The following is an 18,606-nucleotide window of genomic DNA, read 5'->3' on the forward strand; positions in this document are numbered from 1 at the left end:
AAATCACATGTCATTTGAATTCCACAATCATTGACTTTATTAGTAATATTCTCCCGAACCTGGGGAGACATTCCATCGCTGCCCCCACCCTCTGGTATTTTGAAGTATTTTGAAAAGCGCTATACAAATATAATGTATTATTATTATTATTTATTACAGGCTGATTAATTTTTTTTTAATTTTACCTTGCATTTAGATTGAGTCTAATATCAATTCAAAATGAGGCATTTGGAAAACATGAATACTTATCTACTGTATATTTTATATATACACACACATATACATATATATATATATATATATACATACATATACACACACACACACACACACACACACACACACACACACATATATATATATATATATATATATACACACACACACACACACACATATATATATATATATATATATATATATACATACATACACACACACATATATATATATACACATACATACATACATACATACATACATACATACATATTAGGGCTGTAAATTGATTACAATATTTGATCACGATTAATGGCATTTTGTCTGTAGTTAACTCACAATTAATCGCATTTAATAGCAGATAGAAATACATTTTTATCTATAATAAATGAGGATGAGCGGCATAGAAAATGGATGGATGGAGTCCCGGGAACTTTGACCAAATAAGCCCAAACGAAAATCACAGATACTAGACGGACGGGCAGCGGGGCCTTGCTGAGGATTTTAGGATGTGGGCGGGGCACAGAGCTTTCATTTGAATTGAAATTATTTGGGGGATGTTTTTTTTTTCATTTTTATTGTTATTCTTTCGTTCCACAGTGGAAAAGCACAAAAAAAACATTTATTTATAATCATTTTTTATCTAACTATGCCTCAGAGGGAAACATGACCTGATAAGCTATTTCAAAGAAAAACTGAAGCATGCGTCATGTTTGGGGTATTCTACTGGATGGAATATGTGAAATAAAGTCAGAACTATGGATGTTTCTCTCACCTGGCCAACGGAGAGAGACTGCCGCACACAACAAAGCCCAGGAGTTGACATTTCGTCCACGTGCACCACGCTACAGCCTCATTCGTCTCTGCAGAAACGTGTCAGTGTCCATTAGAAAGGCCCCACGACTTGCTCCAAATGCCAGAAGCATGGCGCCAGAAGGTACTGCTGGAGCACGCTTTCATCAGACCGAGAAAATGAGAAAAAGAAAAAGCTTCTCTTGCTCACTGGAAAACCAACGCTGGCGTACGGGATGTCATTGGAAAAATGGAACGCTGGACGTGATGTTTTTCTAGAAAAGAATGGGGGGGTGTTTAAGGACTTCATTGCAAACTTTCTACATGTCAGCATGCAAAACAGCAAGGAAGATTTCACACCTTGTCGCTAGGCAGAGTTCTGATGATGGTTATTATGATTATGATCTAAAGCAGGGCTCTCAAACTCAATTTACTTGGGGGCCACTGGAGCTAGGGTCTGGGTGAGACTGGGCCACATCAGGTTTTCCAACAAAAAAAAACAAACAAACACATTTATTAAAAACAGAAAAATATACAAACTTTTTCAGTGCTTTGGTTCCGATTTTCTACAATAAAAGCTCTGATAAAACATTCCACTGTTCTCAAATATCTTAATTTTTATTTTTCTGCACAAAATAAGCTGAAAAATAAACATATCAAGAATAAAGAAAATCAATCAATCAGTAATAAATAAATATAATAATAATAATAAAACAGCAAATAATAAAAACTTAACATACCACATATAGTTGGTGGGTAGACAAATTATTTTTTTCAGATTAAAATTAACAAAGCATTATTAGAGCCTCTTTTTGTTTACAACATATTGCGCAACTGCAGGGTCTTGAGACACATGTTAACTCGCAAACTAGAGAGCTAGCGACCTAAACGGTAGCCTCCAAGTTATTTCCTTTAAACTTAAAAAAAGCCAAAAACTTGCCACTTCCACACGGATAGGGAGGATAACTATTAACAGTTATTTAACCTTTAACATGAACATTAATCAAACGTAATAATTTTTTCTGGGTACATGATACCATACAGCATCCATATCAAACTTGCGCGGGCCGCACTAACATTAAACTTTCATATCAAGGCGGGGGCCTCAAAACTAGTGTCCTGCGGGCCACATTTGGCCCGCGGGCCGCATGTTTGAGACCCCTGATCTAAAGTATGGACACGGGACCCTGATTGCGTCATCATGCATAGCCGCTGCATAGGTTCATACTCTACATAGAAATTTAAAGTTATTTCCTTTAAACTTAAAAAAGCCAAAAACGTACCACTTCCACACGGATAGGGAGGATAACTATTAACAGTTATTTAACCTTTAACATGAACATTAATCAAACGTAATAATTTTTTCTGGGTACATGATACCATACAGCATCCATATCAAACTTGCGCGGGCCGCACTAACATTAAACTTTCATATCAAGGCGGGGGCCTCAAACTAGTGTCCTGCGGGCCGCGTGTTTGAGACCCCTGATCTAAAGTATGGACACGGGACCCTGATTGCGTCATCATGCATAGCCGCTGCATAGGTTCATACTCTACATAGAAATTGATGATATCAGTGGTGATGAGCGTGATTTAAAAAAAGAGCCCATCTGGTAGACAAGTGTTCCGGCTGCTTTATCCAAAAAAAAAAAAAATGTCTGACACGGTGAGTCCTTAAACGGCTTGGCTGGTTTCATTTAGTCCTCGTCGCTTTCCACACCATAATGGAGACAAAATTGCCTCCTGCCGCTCACTGAGGCCTTTTTCCCTTCTGTTGGAAGGCAGGACCGTGTGAGTGTGATGACGTTTTTATTACACGCAAACACGCTGCTATTCCTGGACACATCTGCCCCCAATACTGAACATGCAAGCCTTCCTGGATGTGCGGACTGTGGCGATACGATGGATCCCAGCCTGGATAAATGATATCAGACACTGGGGATAAGCCTACTACACTATCAGGATTGACATTAGCGATATGTCGATACGGCAGTATGGACGCTTCCCATGCCGGCTCTTCATGCACTGAAGGAGGAAATATTAATCAATACTTTGGAACGTCCGTCATGTCGGCTCATGTTTGTCTGTTGGAACGTTGACCAATAAAGTTTTCATTCTTAAAGATGTTGTTAATAACTCATCACTCAGGTCAATGCTTTATTGTTTCACATATTTGATATGATTTGGTTTTTATCTCCTCTGTACTTTATATTGCAATTATTCATTCATTGGAACATTCATGTATTTACATTTATAGTTATTATTTATAGTTATTATTATAGTATGAATTTTATTTCACTGAATTTCATCATACTATGAATTATAGTATGAATTTCATTAGTACCCCGCCTCTCGCCCGAAGACAGCTGGGATAGGCTCCAGCATACCTGCATGAAAATGAATGAATGAATGTTATACGCATTTATTGTGTAATTTTTCTCTACATTGTTCCATTTCCATTCATTCATTTTCATGCATGTATGCTGGAGCCTATCCCAGCTGTCTTGGGGCGAGAGGCGGGGTACACCCTGGACTGGTGGCCAGCCAATCACAGGGCACATATAGACAAAAACCATTCATACAATTTGAGCCAATGAACCAATTAAGCTAACATGCTAACATGTTTTTGGAATGGGAGCGGAAGCAAAACCCACACAAGGAGAACATGCAAACTCCACACAGAGATAGCAGAGGGTGGAATCGAACTCGGGTCTCGTAGCTGTGAGGCCTGCGTGCTAACCACTCACCTCCGTGCAACATTTGTATACGATACTTAAGCAAAGTTGACAAATCATGTCGCCTTTAAAACGATGTAGCGCCGACTTCGGATGTCATTTGCGTTCAGGCTTTCCCGCGTTCAGAATGTTCTTATCGTGGTCCGCATGAGCTGGATTGTGGCCACCGTTCAATGCGGCTGCGGTTCCCTGTGATGCGTGCCTGCAGTCTTGGCCGCTGATGAGAGCGCATCTCTTCGTTCAAACTCAAAGCTTTGATTGGCTTCCCTCTTTCTTCTGCAGTCTGTCTGCGTCTCATCAGGAGCTTTCTGTCCTCGCGTGTCCACAACGAAGGTGACTGCATCGCGGCTCTTTTTTAGCCACGCACGTCACAACGCAACACCAGCTTCTTGTTCGTTACGCCTTCAATGAGGGATCTCATCGTTAGCTTTTCTTAAGCGACAAACACTTTAGCGCGTCTTTATGCTACCACAACTTCATTCGCCTACAAATATGTACTTCCTAAATGTCATGAAATTCTCACATTAACTTTAAGACCTCAGAGAATTCCAACTTTTCATGTTATTCTCGGAAAAACATCTCTGGCAATACTGTCGTCCCTCGTTTATCACTGTTAATTGGTTCCATTTTGTGAAGTCGGATCCATCCATCATCTAACAGCAGCACCATATGGATTATTCAGGGAATATTACGATGTTTTTACACTGATTTTTTGTTTTTTTAAAAACATTTTTTGGTTTAAAATTCGGACTTTACTTTCATTCATTAATTCATTTTCTACTGTGGTCGTGGGGGGTGCTGGAGCCTATCCCAGCTGTCTTCGGGTGAGAGGCGGGGTACACCCTGGACTGGTGGCCAGCCAATCACAGGGCACATATAGACAAACAACCATTCACACTCACATTCATACCTATGGACAATTTGGAGTGGCCAATTAACCTAGCATGTTTCTGGAATGTGGGAGGAAAGTGGAGTACCACGCATGCATGGGGAGAACATGCAAACTCCACACAGAGATGGCCGAGGGTGGAATTGAACTTAGGTCTCCTAGCTGTGAGGTCTGCGCGCTAACCACTCGACCGCCATGCAGACACTTTACTTTCAATATCCTCAAAATACTCCAATTGTTTCTTCACTTCAAAGTATTATGAATATATCATTATGCAAACTCCACACAGAGATGGCCAAGGGGGGAATTGAACTTCGGTCTCCGAGCTGTGAGGTCTGCGCGCTGACCACTCGACCACCGTGCAGCCACTTTACTTTCAATATCCTCAAAATACTCCAAAACGTTTCATCACTTCAAAAGTATCATGAATATATTATTGTACTTAAAAACGTGAATCTTGAAACATTTTCCCTTGTATCATCCGAACCTTAATTGATCTTTATTGCCTGTACTTTACCAACCAGACAATAACAAGAAGTATCTTGATGATGTCCGTCATCATGCTGTCAGTTAACAACTTCAGATCCAAACCTTCCACAACATTTTCATCAAAAGCTCATCAGATAAATCCTGATAAGTCGTCATTTGTGAGCGCGGTGAAGTGGAACGTAAACAAGCGGGCTAAAAGGTTACGGGTTAAGAGCGGCAATGAAGTTGATGAAGCGCCTGACTGAGCGCTGATTTGGGAAATGAGCTGTGGATGCAAGGCGTACGTTTTTAGCGGTAAACGAGCACACTGGAAAAGTCACGATGAGTTTGGGTTATTTATCTGCACAGCCGCCCGCGTCTGCTCTCAGTGGCACCAAAATGCAGCAATTCTTCCCTTCCTCCGCTGCAGTTGCCTGGCGGCCATTCAAATAATCTCCTGCTTCCCTACGGATTGCTCTACATTGCATATCGATACATGCGATCGGTAGAAAGTCGGGGGTACCCATCGTCACTCATACACCTGCACCCTCTAATGAGCCCCAATACAAGTTGGCTTCTTAGTCATCATATACCCAACAGATACACTGTACACTTGTGCAGTTCTACAAAACAGCCACTATAAATAACTTCATGCTAAATTTGAAACACTTCTATGCTAGGACTACGTTATGCTAGCCATAGCATTTCAGTATGTGGAATCAAACTATGGAATGGATTGAGTAAGGAAGTCAAACAATGCACAACGATGAGCCAATTCAAGAAACAATACAAGCAGTTGATGTTTGCTAAATACAAGGATGAAGAGTCTTGAACCAGTCATGATGTGCTATATATATATATCACTATATTGACACTTACTATGGTACACATTATGTCATGTTTGGGATAAAATAAAATAAAATAAAATAAAATAAAATAAAATAAAATAAAATAAAAAATAAAATAAAATAAAATAAAATAAAATAAAATAAAATAAAATAAAATAAAATAAAATAAAATAAAATTCAATTCAATTCAATTAAATACTATATTAGGAAAGCAGGAAGTGAACAAATGTAACAGTTAGTGATTGTAAAAGTACCAAATGGAGGGGTAGGATTTAATAAGCTTTGCTTCTTCCTACTCCTTTTGGACATGTGAACTGATTATGTGATGCATTCAATTGTAGCATCTTCAAATGAAATTAAACCATTACCATTACAATGTTGTTTAGCCAAATGTGTGCAAAATTTTAGTGAGTTTGGTTTAAAAATATGGCCGCCATCCAGCTGTAAGTCGATGATGATTTGTCTACATTTCAGGATATGTTTATTACATGTAGTATGCTAGCATTTCTCTTCCAAAGAATGCTGGGCACACATGTGAAAATTGATCACTAACTAAATGAAAACAAAAATCTATAGATGCAAACAAACCAAAAGTAGGAAAAAGCATAAAACCCTAAGAAAAAGTCAGCGGGAGGAGAAGGAGGTCATCTGTTGCTTTGCTTTGACTCGTCGTTTTACTCATTTAGGTTCAGGTTCTACTACGTAGACGCTGTCCTAGTTGTCCACTGAAGCGTTCATGCTCTAGCGTTCCCGGATGGTGTCATTGATGGCGCCAAGAAGGATGGAACCCAGAGAAACCAAATTGATTCTGATTAGAGCCGACCTCGTGTATCCGCATTAAATATCGATGGTGCCCTTTGACTGGCATTTGGATAGGATACGCTGCTGTACTGATTGCTGAGAGTGCAGAGATGATCTTTCTCGCTAATAAGGCCAAAGTGACACCGGGTTCGTTAGCGGGGGTCGACTAATCAACGGCACACCGGCCCTCATTAAAAACTTGCCAATCACATATCTTGGTATCTGGACTCAGGAACATTGGTAGTCTGAGCTGAGTGACAGAAAGAGATCATTGCGTTGTTCCACGTCAGTCTGCAGTGGAAAGTAGGTCCACGGCATAAAATCAACACCGCTGAGACTATGTTGGCTCTTCAGTGGCGGTCTTGGGTTCAATCTGGTGCACGCATACTGAGTTCTGACGGCGCTTTGGTGCTTGGGGGGTTAAGGCCGAGTACGCCACAACAAGCGCAGGCAGGTGGTCGAATCAAAGACACAGACTGCCGCTCGGCGGGAGACCCAAAGATGCTGGTAATGAGAGGGGCTCAGTGGGACATTTTTTTAAATTGCATTTTCATGTCTCTGAACACAAGATCAGACTGGACCATTTTGGCACCAGGTTTAAGCGGGATGGTTTTAGTATGGGACCGCCACGGTGAGCTCTACGTGCAGGCATGTCGACATTCACTGTTTTCTTTTACCTGATGTACTTTCAATATTCACTTTTCGCTCCTTCTCACACCTGCGATATACACCCACTCACTCTCTCCCATACACCCACTCACTCACCCACTCACTCCCCTCCCCGCATTCGCTGCACAGCAATCGGAGATGGGGGTTGGGGTGGGGTGGAGTTTGCACACTGGGAGGTGTGGGCCGTTTGCATATTTGTAGATAATTTTTTTAACAGGTTAAACCATTTAGTTACATTTGTATTTAACATTTATATTTAATATTTACATTTATGTATATTGAACATTCATATTTATATTTTGGATTTATATTTTACATTTATATTTAACATTTACATTTATGTCTGTTGAATATTTATATTTTGGATTTATATTTACATTTATGTCCATTGAACATTTGTATTATATTTTGGATTTATATTTAAAATTTACATTTATGTCTGTTGAATATTTATATTTTGGATTTATATTTTACATTTATATTTAATATTTACATTTATGTCTATTGAACATTTGCATTATATTTTGAATTCATATTTAACATTTACATTTATGTCTATTGAACATTCATTTATATTTAACATTTACATCTGTTGAATATTTATATTTTACATTTATATTTAATATTTACATTTATGTCTATTCAACATTTGTATTACATTTTGGATATGTATTTTACATTTATGTCTGTTGAATATTTATATTTTGGATTTACATTTACATTTATGTCTGATGAACATTTATATTTTGGATTTGTATTTTACATTTATATTTAATATTTACATTTATGTCTATTGAACATTTATATTATATTTTGGATTTACATTTATGTAATCTATATTTATAGTTACTTTTGTATTCAACATTTACATTTAGTATATATAACATTTACATTTTATAGAGCATTTATCTATATTTAACATATAGATTCAATATTTAAATCCCTCCTAAAATGTGAGAAAATAAAATTAAAAATATACTAGCTAAAAGCGTGAGTGAAGTTTGACCTTGGGAATCCCGTCCACTGTCAGTCACTCACACAAGAGAAGGCCTGAAGGTACGCCTCAAGCTTCTCAAGTTCACGCATAGGCCAAAACCCCAACCCCGGTTTGTCCCATCACCTCCCGATTGTCCGAGGGAATCCTCCAGAGTCGCTAAATTTATCAGCCTCCGCCTATTCACCACAATTTGATTGAGCGATCGCTCATGCTGTCATTCGTCCTTCCCTCACGTGCTGACTTTGATGCTGGTGACAGAACCAAAAAAAGAAAAAAAACAACAATGAGAAAGAACTGCGGCTGCAGCTTGTAACCGTCAGTCTGTCTTGGATATTTTTGTGTGTTTTTGTGAAGCCAAAACATTTCCAAATCTGCGGTTAATTGACGGATAAGATTTAATAGCACATTCAGCAGAAGAGGTTAGAAGGACGTCAACAACGCCAACAACGCCATTCACAAGGTTGCCATCCAGCAGTGACGTATTGTCCTGGTCACATTCAGCTTTACACACGCAAAGACGCCGTTTGTCCTTCACGCAGCCAAGGACACGCAGAAGAGCTCTTTTTTTCCCTCCATTAAAGAACAACAAAGATTAAACATGATAAGTTGCAGCTTCCAGCAGTAGCGTAGCAATAAAGCGTGCAGATCTGTCGAGGGAACATTGTCGCTTGGCTTCTGCCGGCACTAAGTAGAAATAAGAACGTCAACGTCAACAAAGGCGTGATGATGCAAAAAGGCTTGGCAGATTCCCTGTGAAGCTTATTAGGCGGAGGCGCCAAACGGAACAGACCGTATGAGGGGAACAACAATTCTTGTTTGACACCGAGGTGGTGGAAAAGAGCATCCGAGGCGTGTGATGAAATATGAATCTCACGACTTAAAAGCGAGGAGACGGTAGATTTGTGTTTTTAAAGCCGTCCTATTATGCAAAATGGACTTTTAATGATGCTCTAACAGTAATATGTGTCCTGGGGGCCTGTTTATGAACACCTCCCCTACTTGTTTCCTCCAAATGGAAGAGAAGAGGCTCTCAAACGCTAACTTTTGAAGTTGCCTCAGGCTTTGCTACACATCTTAAAATAAAGCCCGGAGTGCTGACAACTATTAACTAAATATAGGTTAGCCACACATGTGGGAGCTGTAAGTCTGTTTTGTTTTTCTTCAGCACACAAGCTAACCTAGCTAAAATTACTCGTAGCTCACATAGCTATGCTAGTGCAGCTATGCTAGTATGGAAGAGAAGAGGCTCTCAAACGCTAACTTTTGAAGTTGCCTCAGGCTTTGCTACACATCTTAAAATAAAGCCCGGAGTGCTGCCAACTCTTAACTAAATATAGGTTAGCCACACATGTGGGAACTGTAAGTCTGACCACAAGCTAACCTAGCTAAAATGTTACGTGTAGCTCACGTAGCTATGCTAGTGTGTCCTCCTGTTGCATGCGCTACAAGGCCTCTAATACATTGGACAGTTACTATGTCACCTTTAACTCAGGGCATTTTCAGTCTAACACCTTCCTGTAGAAGGCTTTCTGGATACGCACACTCACATAGCACAATCAGAGTTAGCGCAACACCACACAAACACATTTGCACCACTCCGGTGTCAAAATATGACACCATTTAGGTAGAAGGCACAATAACAAACGTGCCAAAAAATTACCACTTCCACATTTACTGGGAGGAGAACATTTTGCCATGGCTGACATACCAGCAAACATTCATTCATTCATTCATTTTCTACCGCTTTTCCTCACGAGAGTCGTGGGGGGGCTGGAGCCTATCCCAGCTGTCTTTGGGTGAGAGGCAGGGTACACCCTGGACTGGTGGCCAGCCAATCACAGGGCACATATAGACAAACAACCATTCACACTCACATTCATACCTATGGACAATTTGGAGTCTCCAATTAACCTAGCATTGACATCATTTATTCATTGTCGCTGCCTCTTGAGGAAGAAAGCGGTACTGCAAGTCAAGTCAGTCCAGAACGGTGTTGAGTAGTAAATCGTACACGTTTGTAGCCACTTCCTGGATAAGCCGGGATTTGTTATGAAGATTAGCTCGAAATGTCGAAATGTCAACATCCTGACCCAACGTTTTGTAGAAATCAGTTAGGCATTTTAATATAATCCCGCTCTGCTGCAACGTAGACGAAAACATGACCTAGTGGGCAGAGTAATTAACCCCGACAAAAACAAAAAGGCGTGGCCGTCCATGAACACGTACAGGCTGTTCTCTGAGAGGAGGTCAACCAAGTTCTTTAAAACTTTACTTTCATATGACGGCTCATTTGTATGTGGTCCCTTCTCAAGGAGTCTAGTGGCTGTTGGAACCCTAAGCACGACAGCAACACAGACACGGCCTCCGCCGTCTAAACTCATTTAGGCGCCGCTTCCTGAAGGCGGGGAGCAGATTAAGCCAGGAGGGGATTGGAAAGTCAAAAGATTGGGGCGAGTGGAGTAGACAAAGATACCTCAGGGGTGGGTAAAGAATTGTCTATTTGCATCCTTCATTATCCTCAGCTGTCTGCTGTCTGGAGGCTGCTGCGGGATATCAGGCTCGTGGTCGTAATGACGCGTGGCCAAGGAATCATCTCAACAACCGTGGCGGAAACGTGCAAGGTGAGCCCGCAGCTCATAGACCACCAAGCAGAGATATTAAGTCGGTATAATGGATGTCGACATGGAAGGGAATAAGGTGGTCTACACTGTCCACCCCCCCCCCAGCGCTGTTTACGTCACACGGTTTCAGCCTGTTTAGATAACGTCCCCGGAATCAAGAGCGAGTGAGATCCACAATAACTATCGGACCAATATGAGGGAAATATGATGTCATACCGATAAATCCAATAAGGTTAAAAATAGCTAATAGCTAATAGCCTTCCTGGCATCATACTGACTGCTCGGAGCGTGTGACCGAATACAGTACACCCACCTGGGCCACATCAGGTGGCTCCTCCCGTTCTATACTCTGGTTCTCCTGACCTCCATAGCCGCACACCAGCTGCTCAGAACATGTAACCGAATACAGTGCACCTTCCTGGGCCACTCTATTCTCTATACTCTGCTTCTCCTGGTAGTAGTCATGTGCTCGTAGTAATATCATGATTTATATTTCATTCATTCATTTTCTACCGCTTATCCTCACAAGGGTCGTGGGTGGTGCTGGGCACAATAACAAACATGCCAAAAATGACCACTTCCACATTTACTGGGAGGTGAACATTTTGCCATGGCTGACTTACCAGCAAACATTCATTCATTCATCCATTTTCTACCGCTTTTCCTCACAAGGGTCATGGGTGGTGCTGGAGCCTATCCCAGCTGTCTTCTGGCGAGAGGCGGGGTACACCCTGGACTGGTGGCCAGCCAATCACAGGGCACATATAGACAAACAACCATTCACACTCACATTCATACCGATGGACAATTTGGAGTCGCTAATTAACCTAGCATGGAATGGGTGAAAACCCACGCATGCACGGGGAGAACATGCAAACTCCACACAGAGATGGCCGAGGGTGGGATTGAACTCAGGTCTCCTAGCTGTGAGGTCTGCGCGCTAACCACTCGCCCACCGTGCAGCTGATTGATATTGCATTAGGACAAATCAACAGGTACAGTTGGTCAAATCCAAATTTGCACCTTCTTACCTACACTACATTTAGAAAAAGGAACTATAAAAAAGTTATTGGTACGATATCGATCTTGTGAAACAGAAAGTCATCAGTATGGGTTTGAAGAAAAAAAAAATTGTGCATCTCGATAATTATAATGGCTTCCGATGATAGCAAATACTTGTGAATGGTTCAGGTTCCACTGAGTCAAAATTTCATTCATATCAGCCACATGAATTACAAATTGGTGCGCTTGCATGCCTTAGACAACAGATGGTATCATCCACTATTTTCAATCATCCACATAATACATTGGAATTTCTATTAAAAAGAACAAGCAGCAATAATAGCCTTTTGGTGTGCAGACTGTTGGAGCAAACATCGCCTTTAGGGGCTTCAGTTTCCGTTTGTTTACATGACGTTTTGGGGGAATCTTGCCCAAGTCCTACCCGATATGAGTGAGTCTATTCTCGGTCTGACCCGACATTGTATCCTACTTGAAAAGCGAGGAAACGTCAATACTGCAAAATCCCTGAGCTGCAGACGCTTTAAAGATCACGACAAGAAGATTGTGGTCAGGACTCCACTTACAGCACGTGCTGTTCCGGGAGATGTAGATCCAAGATAATGAGGCGGGATTTTGGCGGGGCCTGCATTTGAAGTCACTTTGAACTTACTGCTGAAGTTGCGTTAAACGCTCACAAAGCCTGCATCGCACTCAAAGGCATAAAGGCCTTGTTCGTTCGAGCTCTACTCAATCACAGTCGTACTCATATTGTACTGCACAGTCATCAAAATTAGGGGTGCACAATAATTATCAATTGGGCTGAGATGAGGGAATTATGACGTCGAATCCGATCACAATAAATATAACATAGATAACTCATCATTTAAATAAAAACACTCAAAACACAACACTGAGGCGAAGTTACCTGTACTGTTTGGGTGAGTAAATCAAGTGCTCCTTTTTTCTCCTGCCTGTGCTCACTTGTAAACAAGAAAAAAGCCACAAAAACCTTCTCATCCACCTGAAACGCCAGCGCCGCGGGATTTCCACAGTGCAAAAAGGTTTGCCAGAGACCTCCATGGCGTCACACCGGCTGCTTGGAGTGTGTGCCCGAATCCAGTGCACCTGCTGGGCCACACCAGGTGTCACATTTTAGCAAAATTAGTAGAAAAACATGGCCGCCATTGATCAAATACAGAAGCTTGTGCGGGACTTTGCAACAAATGCTCCATAAGTTTGTTGATGTTTTGACATGCATGCTAGCATGGCTTACAAAGCCTTTTAACCACAAGGGGGTGCTACACATATAATTTGTTAAAGTGTTTGTCATCAAATGTGCCCACAAAAAAAAGCACCAAAACCTAACCAAGTTTTCTCCAACGTGGAAATGCAAGACGACACCATTGTTCTCAAGCAAGCAAGCGCCCAAAATGAGCTTCAGCAAAATGCATAACAGCATAATTTAGCTCCTATTGCAAGGCCGGTCATAAAACATGAGTCACATATTTCTGCAAAATTGCTGCAAACAAACAGGCGCTAATGCATCATCAGCATCAGCTCGCCATGCTTTAAGTTGTTGTGCTGGGGAAAAAAATGACCTTTCATAAATAACAAATCAGCGAAATAATACAGTAGCGGGGGAAGGGGGGGCACAATCAGCACACAATTTATGAGCGAAAGAAAGATAAACAACTGGGCGGTAAGAGATGGCGTCATGACCCAACGCTAGCGCCCAATATAATGACTGCTTATTCACCACATACGGGGAAATAAACACACTCAGAGGCTTTTCGGGCTTCATGGGGGGTCTCAAATCTGCAGCCTGCGGGCCATTTTAGGCCTGTCACGTCATATTTTGCAGCACACGGCTTGACATGGAAGAGTACTGCAAATCTGAGCTGCGCTGAGCCGATGTTAAAAACTCATAAAAAGCAAGTACAGTGGTGCCTTGGTTAACATCATGAAGCCATTCCAGAAGGTCAGACTCAAACCAAAACGGACTCTAATCAAAGCAAATATTCCCATAGAAAATAATATAAATTAAATGTTTCTGTTTCAGTTTTACAAAAAAACTACCGTTTTACAAAATAATGACAAATGAATGGGCAACTGAACATTTATCACTTTTATCTACTTTAGCCAAGAGATGGGAGGAGCAGAGGAGATTATGCCTGGACGGCAATCCCTTTATTTTGTATTTTTTCTCCACTCATGCAACACAACTCCATGGAGAGGCTTTTTAAGATGCACATGTTCACAAACATGTTACATGTTCAACAAACATGTTACATGTTCAACAAACATGACATACTGTATGACTGTTAACTTAACACCTCATGGATAAATAACCAAGAACAAAGTTCTGTTGGGAGGAAACCCACAAAACCATCAATGAAGAAAGTAACACAAAGTGGACACAATGTTCTACTCTGCTGCAAACACAATTTAGAGAAATATATCTAACTAAATATCAACATTCTATAAACATCTATAAACATGTACTTTCACGTTTAGTGTAGAAAATGGGGAAAACACTGGATGGATGAATGGATGGATGGATGGATGGATGGATGGATGGATGGATGGATGATAGATGGATGGATGTATGGATGGATGGTAGATGGATGGATGGATACATGATAGATGGATGGATGGACCATAGATGGATGGATGATAGATGGATAGATGGATGGATGATAGATTGATGGATGATAGATTGATGGATGATAGATGGATGGATGGACCATGGATGGATGGATGGAGAAGGAATGGGTGGATGGATGATAGATGGATGGATGCTAGATGGATGGATGGACCATAGATGGATGGAGAAGGAATGGGTGGATGGATGATAGATGGATGGATGGATGATTGATGGATGGATGCTAGATGGATGGATGATAGATTGATGGATGATAGATAGATAGATGGATGGACCATAGATGGATGGATGGAGAAGGAATGGGTGGATGGATGATAGATGGATGGATGGATGGATGGATGGATGGATGCTAGATGGATGGATAGATGATAGATGGATGGATGGGTGGATGATAGATGGATAGATACTAGATAAATGGATGGATGGATGGATGATAGATGGATGGGTGGATGATGGATGGATGGATAGATGATAGATGAATGGATGATAGATGAATGGATGATAGATGGATGCATGGACTATAGATGGATGGATGATAGATGGATGGATAAATGGATGGATGGATGATAGATGGATGGATGGACCATAGATGAATGGATGGATGGATAGATGATAGATGGATGGATGGGTGGATGGATGATAGATGGATAGATGGATAGATGATAGATGGATGGATGGATGGATGGATGGATGGATGACAGATGGATGGGACTTTTCTGGAAGATAAAATCCGACTTGATGCTTTCCAATAGGAAGATAAAGACAACTTGCTAAAACATAACAGATCATTCACATAATGCAAATATGCTGGAGCCTATCCCAGCGGGGTGCACCCTGTACCCTGTACCTAATGTTTCACCTACATAGGATGGTGCTAAATATTCCAAACACCCCCGTGCGTTACAGTCCAGTATCACACACACACTTTAGGATTGCCGCGGTGCACTGCAGAGCTGTTCCTAATATTTTGACCCCCTCTTGGGTGATTCAAACATTAGGAACAGCTCCCAATCATAATATGTGACTAATAAGTGTCCATCCAAAGTGATATGGGGTACAATAGGGTATACCTATTCCTATATACCTATTCTATTCTATTCCAGTCCGCTCACCTGCCGCGGCAACAGTTTCAGTAAAAATAGCCAATATATTGCAGTGCAGGAGGAGCATCAGCCAGCCCACTCCCACACATGATTAACCTCGTCCAAGCATCCAAATAGTCCAAGTGAAGGCGCGCACACGCAAAAGGGAGGGGAAGGACGCTGCCTGCACAACAAGGATTCGGGACTCTGCACCCCGTCATCCTATCGCACCTAAACATGATGCTTCCACTTTAAAGACGCCAGGGAGGAGTTGGATGGGGGAAAGGAGCGCTTTTTTGAGAGCTTTACGCGGAGGAGGGAGCGCAGCTTCTCGGCCGAGCGCAGCGCACACCAGCTCGGCCGGAGACCATCGCCTGTTCCCCCCCGCATGGGAAAGTCCGCGACATGCCTCCACAGCGTCATGCACAGCCTGCGAACAGGCAAGGTAGGACACCATATTGTTATCTTGATGACATTTAAAGTCACAAAGCCACACGGACTGTTTTTTTTGGGGGGGGGACCAGGCACCACGCGTTTGTTGGCTGGAATCAGCTTTGTAATGTGTCCGTCATCATCTTCATGAGTGAGGTGGATGGATGCTGGTCCACAACTTCCACCTGCATCCTCTTTTGTGTGTGTGAGTCACGATGGAGATGTTGAGTGGATTTGAACATGAGGAATATGCTTGGAGGTATTTGTACTACGCGTAGTTTTCATCACATAGTTTGCAAGATTACACTATAAAACTACACTGCCTGTTTCTAAAAACTTTGGAGTTGGTGAGGAAGATCTTGGGAAGAATCTGGATTAGGGAGAAAATGCAGGAATTCATTCCAGAAGGTCCGACTGGAACCGAATCAATTTCACCAATAGGAAATCATCTAAATCCAATCAATACCTTCCAGAAAGCCAAAAATATTAACACAAAATGCGCTTTTATTGTTTTATAATAATGGTTTGACATGCAGAAGACAATGTGAGACGCATAAATGATAAATGAAAAGGGGTTAGCGAACATTTAAGGTTTGCCTCTACCTTCACTGAAGACGTCATTCCTGAAAACATCTCGCTGCCACATCGCATCTTTGGGAACAATCCCGTCTCAGATGAAGGTGACAGTCAGCTTCAATGTTCATGTCATCCCTTTCATTTATTTGACGTCTTTTATTCGAACATTTTTCACAATCCACCGCAAACCCAGGCAATAACTTCAAAAAAATGCTAACCGGGACGTACACTAACCAAGGTTCCACTGTATGAATTTCTGCAAAACAGGATTCAGTGTCAATAAATTTTTGAATATTTTCATACAGCATAGAAACCGTTCTAAATACAGTTTTTTAAAAATTATTAGAGCCCCGTAGTCATGAAATAGCAGCCCTATAGTCACCTTTACACATGTTCACATTTTCATTATCACATGTTGCAACCCTTATGCTGCAAGATGGCCGCAGGCTAACGAGCGAATCAGCTAGCCCCGAATTTAAGAAAACAAAAACTTACCACTGCCACACAGGATGGGAGGAGAACTGTTTTTCACTCTATGTTGATGACATGCTACGGCTGATTTCATGCACTCTTATGCTAATGCCATGTAAGCTAATTGTCGACACCGACACAAACATGCAACAATGCTTCAACCAGCTGAACTAAATGAAGGGAACACAATTTAGCAGCAGGTGCACAAAAAAATAGGCCGGAACAAAAAAGTAAGTACTACAAAATAAGAGCAAAACAACTGAAGCTGAGAAATAAACTAAGCAGGGCCTGACGCTATAATCCAGGGGTGGGCAAACTACGGCCCGGGGGCCACATGCGGCCCACCAAGCGTTTGAATCCGGCCCGCCAGTTGCTTTCTAAGTAACTTCAACTTTTAACATACAAACTGGCAACATGACTTGCAAGTCGGATGTCTGATTTAGTAAAAAATAAACAACAAAACTGTCAAATTAAATGACATAGTTTGATGTGGTGTGATGTTTAAAGTGCTCCTAAAAAAGGGACATGAGAACATACAACTGATATAGGATAACACTTTTACAGATAAAATTAGACAAATAATTCAAGGAAAATGATAAGCATAAAATAGTGTGTGTGTGTTAAATACGTATATGTTCTGGCCCCCCGGACAATTTTGTTAACTCAATGCGGCCCTCGAGTCCAAATATTTGCCCACCCCTGCTATAATCCCTCAATGTTTTGTGGCATTACTGCTCCCTAGTGGCCACAATAATAAATACATGCCACTGATTATTGACTAATAATACACCATCATTTATTCACACATTCTTTTCTGAGAAAACGCAATATAGCGATGGATGACTGCACAAGAGATTTGTATAAAATTCATATTCATGTATTGTTTATGGCAAATTATTTTTAAATGTTTTTCCCGGGTACTCGGCTGGCCATCAGGGTGCACCCCTCCTCTCGCCCCAAGTCAGCTTGGATAGGCTCCAGCATACCCCTGCCAACCTAATGAGGATAAGCGGCATAGAAAAATGATGAATGGGTTATTTTGAGAGCTTTTTTCATAAATGTAATGCTAACATATGCAGTATAATGCCAGGACACTGTATGAAAAGTACTAAACTTTCATTTCGGACATCATTTCCGCTTGACTCTGTAGTTCTTTGCTTTTTAGCACCGGTCCACCACAAGTCTCTGTTTTACTTGAATTGTGTATGGCTGCAAAATAAGCCAACATGGGGCCAAAGAACGTCGAGACACAATTGAAGGCCAAAATCATGTTAAACATTCATTTATTATTTATTATTTTCCTCGTTTCTATTGTTGTCTGCATGTAAACTTAATTTATATC

At 41.3% G+C, this 18,606-nt stretch overlaps 1 protein-coding gene across 2 annotated transcripts in view; it reads left to right on the forward strand.

The window, feature by feature from the left end:
* syndig1l (synapse differentiation inducing 1-like) overlaps positions 1-18,606 on the forward strand; it is a 52,416-nt gene that overhangs the window by 3,901 nt on the left and 29,909 nt on the right. The window contains exon 1 of one of the 2 annotated variants that reach the window (XM_058057401.1): positions 15,915-16,230. The exons of the other annotated variant lie outside the window; for it this stretch is intronic. The gene's annotated coding sequence lies outside the window, so the exon portion shown is untranslated. Of the gene's footprint in view, positions 1-15,914; positions 16,231-18,606 lie in introns of those variants that run through there. 2 annotated transcript variants of the gene reach the window in all.

Source organism: Doryrhamphus excisus, chromosome 19 (genome assembly GCF_030265055.1).
Source record: "Doryrhamphus excisus isolate RoL2022-K1 chromosome 19, RoL_Dexc_1.0, whole genome shotgun sequence".
NCBI lineage: Eukaryota > Metazoa > Chordata > Actinopteri > Syngnathiformes > Syngnathidae > Doryrhamphus > Doryrhamphus excisus.